Source organism: Alligator sinensis, unplaced genomic scaffold (assembly GCF_000455745.1).
Source record: "Alligator sinensis unplaced genomic scaffold, ASM45574v1 scaffold653_1, whole genome shotgun sequence".
NCBI lineage: Eukaryota > Metazoa > Chordata > Crocodylia > Alligatoridae > Alligator > Alligator sinensis.
Window position 1 is genome coordinate 487,042 of NW_005842498.1, and position 7,069 is coordinate 494,110.

A 7,069-nucleotide genomic window follows, 5' to 3' on the forward strand; every position below is an offset into this window, starting at 1 on the left:
CCACCACCCTCTCAGTATGACCCTTCAGCCAATTTGCAATCCATCTGACTGTGTAGGCATCGATGCCACAGTCGCCTAGTTTTTTAATGAGGATGGGGTGGTCGACAGTGTCAAAGGCCTTGCTGAAGTCCAGGAAGACTACATCCACGGCGACACCTGCATCCAATGCTTTTGTGACCTGATCGTAAAAGGCAATCAGGTTGGTCTGACATGACCTGCCCCTAATGAAACCGTGCTGGTTGCCCTTGAGCATCATCCCCCGATGCCAGCCCATCACAGCAGGAGGAGTGCAGCACAGGAGTGAGGGGCATTGGCACAGCAGTATGGGGAGCTCATGGATGGAACAGATGAGGCAGCATGAGGTCCCAGGACTGGAAAACCCAGAGGTGCTAGGGTTAACATAAAGGTGCACTGATGTAGTTATGATGAGAAGGCCTGGAACTGAAATAGCAGTGGGTGCTGCTAGGGCTAGTTTGTGAAATCTGTCAGAGGCGTGGTATGGCAGTGAACACTGCAGAAAGTTTTCTTAATTGATGTGAGGGATGGAAATTAGGTCACATAATGAACCTCCTCTTCCTACCAACCCTTTACAGAGTGCTTTTAAGAGAAAAGCAGTTGAGTTTTAGGCATAACAGGATGCGGTTTGACATTTGTTTGTGAAACCGTTTCTACAGCTTATCAGCACCTCTTACCACAGAGTCCCCCCACCATGCCTGTGTGAGGCACAGAAAGCCCCCACCCCGCCACCGCACCACTCTGCTGTTAGACAGAAATAGCGGTGCCTGCGAGTCCTCGTGTGGCAGGTGGTTTTGGTAACTCATGTTATCACACTATCTCCTCCTTTCATGGAAGGCTGCAGTAGGTTTGGGCAAGTGCAGCTGTTGCACCCACTTGACAAAGGGGAAGGAGTATGGGGGGGTGGTTGTAGAGTTGTAGGTATTTCAAGGTCAGTGACCTGTTTTTGAGAAGAAGAGAAATGAGTATTTCTGGGTCTCTCCAAATGACAGATATCTGGGAAGGAAATAGAGCTGCTGAGTCTGCACCTACTCCCTCTCAGCTCTCCACAGGGGCCAGAGTTGCATCCCCCTCTTTATATCCCAGGGTTTTGTCTAGTCTCACTTCAAATGACACAAGTAATAGTGCTTTCATCTTCCATTCCCTGGAGAGTGAGACTGCAGTCCCATGGTTCTTCTTCCTGTAAGGAAATGTTGCCTGAGGTTCAGCCTTGTAGCTCAATGTCACTTACTCTGAATATCTGATACAGTGCCATGGATGTGTATGAAGCTTTATAGGAGAAGATGTTTGGCAGATTCTTACCCTGAGGAACTGCAATATAATTAGACAACAGTCATCCAAGGCTGAAAACAAGAAAATATGTAAAACAAATAGAAAGAAGGGCCAGTGCATATTTAGAAAATGTCTGAAGTCTGTTTTAACAGATTTAACACTTTATTAGTGAATGTTAAAAACATAGTTAATTACTTTGCCTTGTAGAGACTAAAGCAAGCATGGTGGTTACATGAAATATAGTTGATATATGTAGATGCAATCTAGGTCATTTCATTAGCCTATGTTAGCTTGGGGTAAGGGGAGTGAAAACATTTAAATGTAATGCTATGCAGAAAACAGAACAAGACCCTGCACATGGTAACTGCATCAGTACAGAGTTGTAAGGTGGCAAGACATTCTTAGACAATAGTTTAGCATGTGGTGTACAGTTACTGAGTTGGGGAATAGTCCACAGCATACAAAGCTGTTAGTTAACGGCATGTGTGGGAGGGGTTCAGTCCATCCCCTTGGTCTCACTTCTGGCTGGTGGTCTCATGTGGCTCTCTTCATATTGGCACTAGCCTGTGATGTGCTCAACACAGATGTCTCTCAGCCATTGGATAGTGTCAGATACCATGATGCACCTCATCAGTATTCTGTAGTCTCACAGGTTCTACCCTTTATCTTGGCCAAAAGGCTAAGATGTGACCACACTACACCTTTACCATACTATACCTTTACCCTTTTTCAGAAGTCTGCAATTTGCTCGGGATGGATTTCTCTTGGTATATGTTGCAACTGCAGCTTGTGATACACACACATGCATGTACACCATACTGTTTCATGGAGTCTGCTTTTATGTTTCCTTGTTTTATGGCAATGCAGGCTAAGTGGTAAAGTCCTAACACTAAAGAGCACCTCACATCAGGAGTAGTCCCTCTAAAGTCAACGCCCCTGGTCATGCTCAAATGCAGCTCTTGGTAACTGGAAAACTGCTGGAGAATGAGGGTTCTGATAATAAGAGCTCGTGTTCTGCACATCTCATTGATTCCTCTTTTCATTGCCTGTTTTCAATGTATTAGTAAGATTGGATGACAGCGTTCATGTGAGCGTGAGTTTGTGACTGCCTGTGGCCTTTTCTTACTGGGTACTGGGTCCTCACACAAGGCACTTAATTTTTATTTTTTATTTGTGCTGCACTGCCACTTATGCTGTCTGAATGTCTATAGGTAGTTTGGCTGCTCACCTCATGGCCTTCTGAGAGAGGTCTACCAGCTGTGTTGTGTGGCTCAGGTGTTTATCGGGTGAGCTCTTGGCCAAGTGGTTGTGTGTTCCAGTTTGGGTCCCTGAGTCTTCCAGCCAGAAACAGGGCCAGATTAACCCTTTAGTGGGCCCTATGCAAACAAACTTGTGGGCCTGGGGCTGGTTAAGACTCCCCTCCCCACTCTAGCACTGTCGCCTGTGGGGAGATGGGCTCAGAGCCAACACTAGGAAGCAGCTGCCTCAGTCGCAAGGCCATTTGCACCACTGCTGCAGAGGGAAAGACAAGGACCCCTCATAGCTCAGGCCCCTAGGCATGTGCCTAGTTTGCCTATGTGTTTGTTCATCCAACCCTGGCCAAAAAGAGCAGCCCTGCAGGGTTTGCAAATTTTTTGTTTGTTTGTTTTTTGCCCCCAGACATATAGCAAGCTCAGATCGGCTCCAGAGGTCACCTGAACAATGCCAGGGTTTGGGGAGGAAAGATGTGGGGCTTGGTGTGGCATGCTGAAATCCCCTAGGGGCTGGGCCTGGGCTTCATGGAGGTTAAAGTCAAAAGGAGGGCTTTGAATTAGGACATATAAGCCATTGTTGCTGAGGAAAGAGTCTCAAGAAGCATCAAAGGGGAGATAAGATGAAGTAGCTGAGTGGGGAGACAGTGTCAGATGGTGAGATAAATGCAGGCCTGGACACACTGGGAGGCAGGTGTGACTTCTGCTGGAGGAAGTATTTCATTCTTTAGCCCAGACAGTAGAAGCTATTTCTAGGTATGGTAAAACCTATAAGTTAAAACTTTCCATGCTTTACAGCACAGGGAATAAGAGGCAAGCAAATGCAAGGCAGAGCTCTGCAGCTCCTTCAAGGAGAATTAATCCTCATTTGCCCCTTCTTGCTACCTCCCTTCACAGGATCTTAAAAAAGCAGGGCTGGAAAGGATGTCCTTAACATATGTAGGACCAGGCAGTCTAATCTCACACAAGCTTGCAAAAGATTCCTAGCATTGGATGCCAGTCATCCTGTGCAGGGTTAGTTCTTTCAGTCTTCCCCCTATATCCTCTTTCTTGCAGGCCCTTACTGAATGGGGTGGCTGCTTCCTGAGTATTGCATGTGTATCAACTCCACATAGTGAGGGCAAACTTGCAGAATGAAGAGCTGAATGCATGTTCTCTGATTCTCCCTGATCCGTAACCTTCTTGCAAGCAGGTGTGCATGAGTGGAAGCGCCACTGCCACCTGCTGAGCAGGTGATGTCAGATGGTAAGAAAATGGATAAGGGGAACCTTGTTTTTTTGGAACACAAGTTTGGGATTTCCTTTCACCATGGTTTACAACTGCTTCGGACTGATGGGAACTGTATGTTGTAACTGTGACACGTCAACACGGTGACTAGTTAAGGGGACACCCTGTGGAGACATGCTTTGAGGCTTTCACAGAGATCCATACTGAGAGGAGCTGCTCTGCCTGTGATCCCCTCTTTCCTAAACCTGTGGTTTGCTAGCGTTCATATGCATAAGGAGCTGTTTCTAGGTCTGTGTTGAGAAGGGAGGAGCTACTTGTCCTGAGGGAGGTTTTTGTAGAAGGATAAGGTGATAGTGAAGCGCTGTGTCTAAACTGCTGGCACAGAAATACGTGGCTGAATGATCCACCTGCACAGCTGAGATATTCATATTAAAGTTTTCAGTGTTTGGCCGGGAGGGATGGAAACTGTCACTGTTGTCACCTTGCTCCACATTTTTGTTTCCAGTTCCAATGGAGTAAGAGATCAGCTTCAATCCCTGTCCCTGCTTCTGCTGATACCAGTACATGTTATTATGATCATCATTTTGTTTGCACGTCAGCTGAGCTTCTCCTCTCCGCAGGATCAAACTTGCTATTTGCGTGATTTTAGCATCTGTGATTCCTGTAGACAAACACAAAGAAAATACACTGTAGAATAAATAAGCTGTGTCTTGCAACACCAGAAGAGTGAAATCATGTCTCTTCTGATGACTTACTTGCTCCCCAGAGACACACAGCCAAGCAGAAGGCTATCCGCAGCCCCATCTCTGTCTCAGTGAACAATGAGCATTTTCAAAGCAGGGGGATATATGTCTTTGCTCTGTGGGGCTGCTCTTGCAACAACCAGCATAATCCATTGTGTCAGAAACACCACACCCCCTCTTTCTGGCAAGAAATGTCAAAGCAAAACCCTGGTTCCAGAGTCCTCACTTGAAACCATTTCACTTTTCCTACAGGCACTTTCAGACTCACTTAGGATGATGGATTTATTTTTTCCTTTTCATTTCAAATTGACTTTTCATCAAAAAATGACAATGTTATGTTTGCTCCAACTTAAAATGCTTTATTTTAGTGTTGGGAGGGGGCCAATTTAAAAAACTTACAGTGATATTTTAAGCCAAAAGAAAAGAAAAATTCTTCAGATAAATGCTTCAGCCTAAAAATATCATTTTTCTTTTCTATTCCTTTTTAACCAAAACCCAAATGAGATGTCATTTTAAGCCAAAACAAAACAAGTGCTTTTGTTTTGATAGTTCCCATAGGAAATAAGGCTGGTCTCACTGGAAGTGACATGTTTAGTGCTATTACTCCATCATGACCCGCCAAACCAGTGGTTCTCAACCTTTTTGAACTCAAGGCACCCCACAGAAAGCTCTTCACTTTAACTTGTTTCATAGACTTTCATAGACATTAGGGCCGGAAGGGACCTCAAAAGATCGAGTCCAGCCCCCTGCCCTAAGGGCTGGAAGTGAGCTGGGGTCATAGGATCCCAGCAAGATAAGCATCCAATTTTCTCTTGAAGGTGTTCAAAGTAGGTGCTTGAACCACCTCCGATGGCAGGCTGTTCCAGACCTTGGGGGCTCGGACAGTAAAGAAATTCTTCCTTATGTCCAGCCTGAAATGGTCTTGCAGCAGTTTATAACCGTTCGACCTTGTCATCCCTTGGGGCGCTCTGGTGAACAAATGTTCCCCCAGATCCTGATGGTCACCCTTGATAAACTTATACGTGGCCATCAGATCACCCCTGAGCCTGCGCTTTTCCAGGCTAAAGAGCCCCATAGCGCTCAGCCTGTTGTTGTAAGGTCTGTTTTCCTGACCTCTGATCATGCGCGTGGCTCTTCTCTGGACTCTCTCAAGCTTCTTCACATACTTTTTGCATTGTGGGGCCCAAAAATGGATGGTTTCTTGGTTACAGAAACATAATAGAGCAATTCCTCTGCTGTGAAGAGCTCCAAAAGACCACAACTGGTCAGAATGTTTTTCACACTCTAGATTCCTATTTGAGATCTCTGGGTTTGTCTTGTGAACCATGTGTAGGTATTTGCACACCTAACATTGCACAGTACCTCACTCATCCTTAAAAGGATCTTACAGCACCCCAGGGTTGAGATTCCCTGCTCTAAATCTTAATTCGATGGATGAAAGTCAGAACTCATCCTCTCCTCTACTGCTAGCTCAACTCTCAGAAGAACACATCCCACACTAGAGTTAGCTCCAAACACATACAGAAGGCAAAAAGGAGCTTGCATTCATACTGAAGCAGGTCCTACCTTTCAGTAATATGTACTAGCAGGGGGGCTGAATGCCGTGTTCTTGCCCACATAGAACCATAGAAAATTAGGGTTGCATGATATGAGAGCACTATCCACCAACATGCAGAGACACTTTGAAACCCAATGCAGATGTGCTCTGAGTGGGTTATGGCTGGGGTGAGGATGTCCACCCCTGACTCTGTAACTTGTCCCCCGTCCTGCTGCTGAAAACAGGAGGTAGGTCAGGTCTGCTTGGGTGAATGCTGCTTCTATTGTTCTCCATGGGGAAAGGACACCCTCTGGTGGGCATGGATGGATTTTTACATACAGACCACACTTCATGCCCTGGCACATGTGGAATAGTATACGTAGAACTAGTGGACCAAGGGTGAGAGGAGTCCCAATTGCTGCATAGATACTTCTGGTTCAGAATCACCCAAGTGAATCCTATTTCTTCACAGTTGGGAGAGTCAAGAAAAAGGTCTAGGAGTAGATTCACAAGACAGATGGAGAGGTAGCATTGTTGCCATGCCTAAAATGTAGATGTTGGAGCAGTTGAACCGACTCATACTGCACAAATATGTGCCTTGACAGTTGGACCAGCTCATACTGCTCATATATGTGCCTGGACAGTTGGACCCTAAGGTCCCCTAAACAACACAGGAGGGGAGTTCAGGTCTTCAGAAAGGATTTACAATAGCACACGTGCTGGGGGCCGGAGATCTGCCCAAGGCAGCCCAAAGGAAGAGCTGCATCAAGGAGTGTGTCTTGAGCCTTGCTCTCAGAGTTAGGCACCAAAGCATGGTCTGTGGGGATGGAGGAGGCAAGGGGGGATGAGATGCCTCCTTTCATCCAGGCTTTATAGCCAGGATCTCTCTCTCTAGGAGTCAGGCCCCTTAGTCAGATCTTTGTTGGGGTTTTTTTTTTGAAGGGATGGAGGTGGGAAGTGGTGTGGGTGCTGTCTTTCTGTCTGATGATTAGATCAGTCCCATGGGTGATGCAGGAATGTAAACC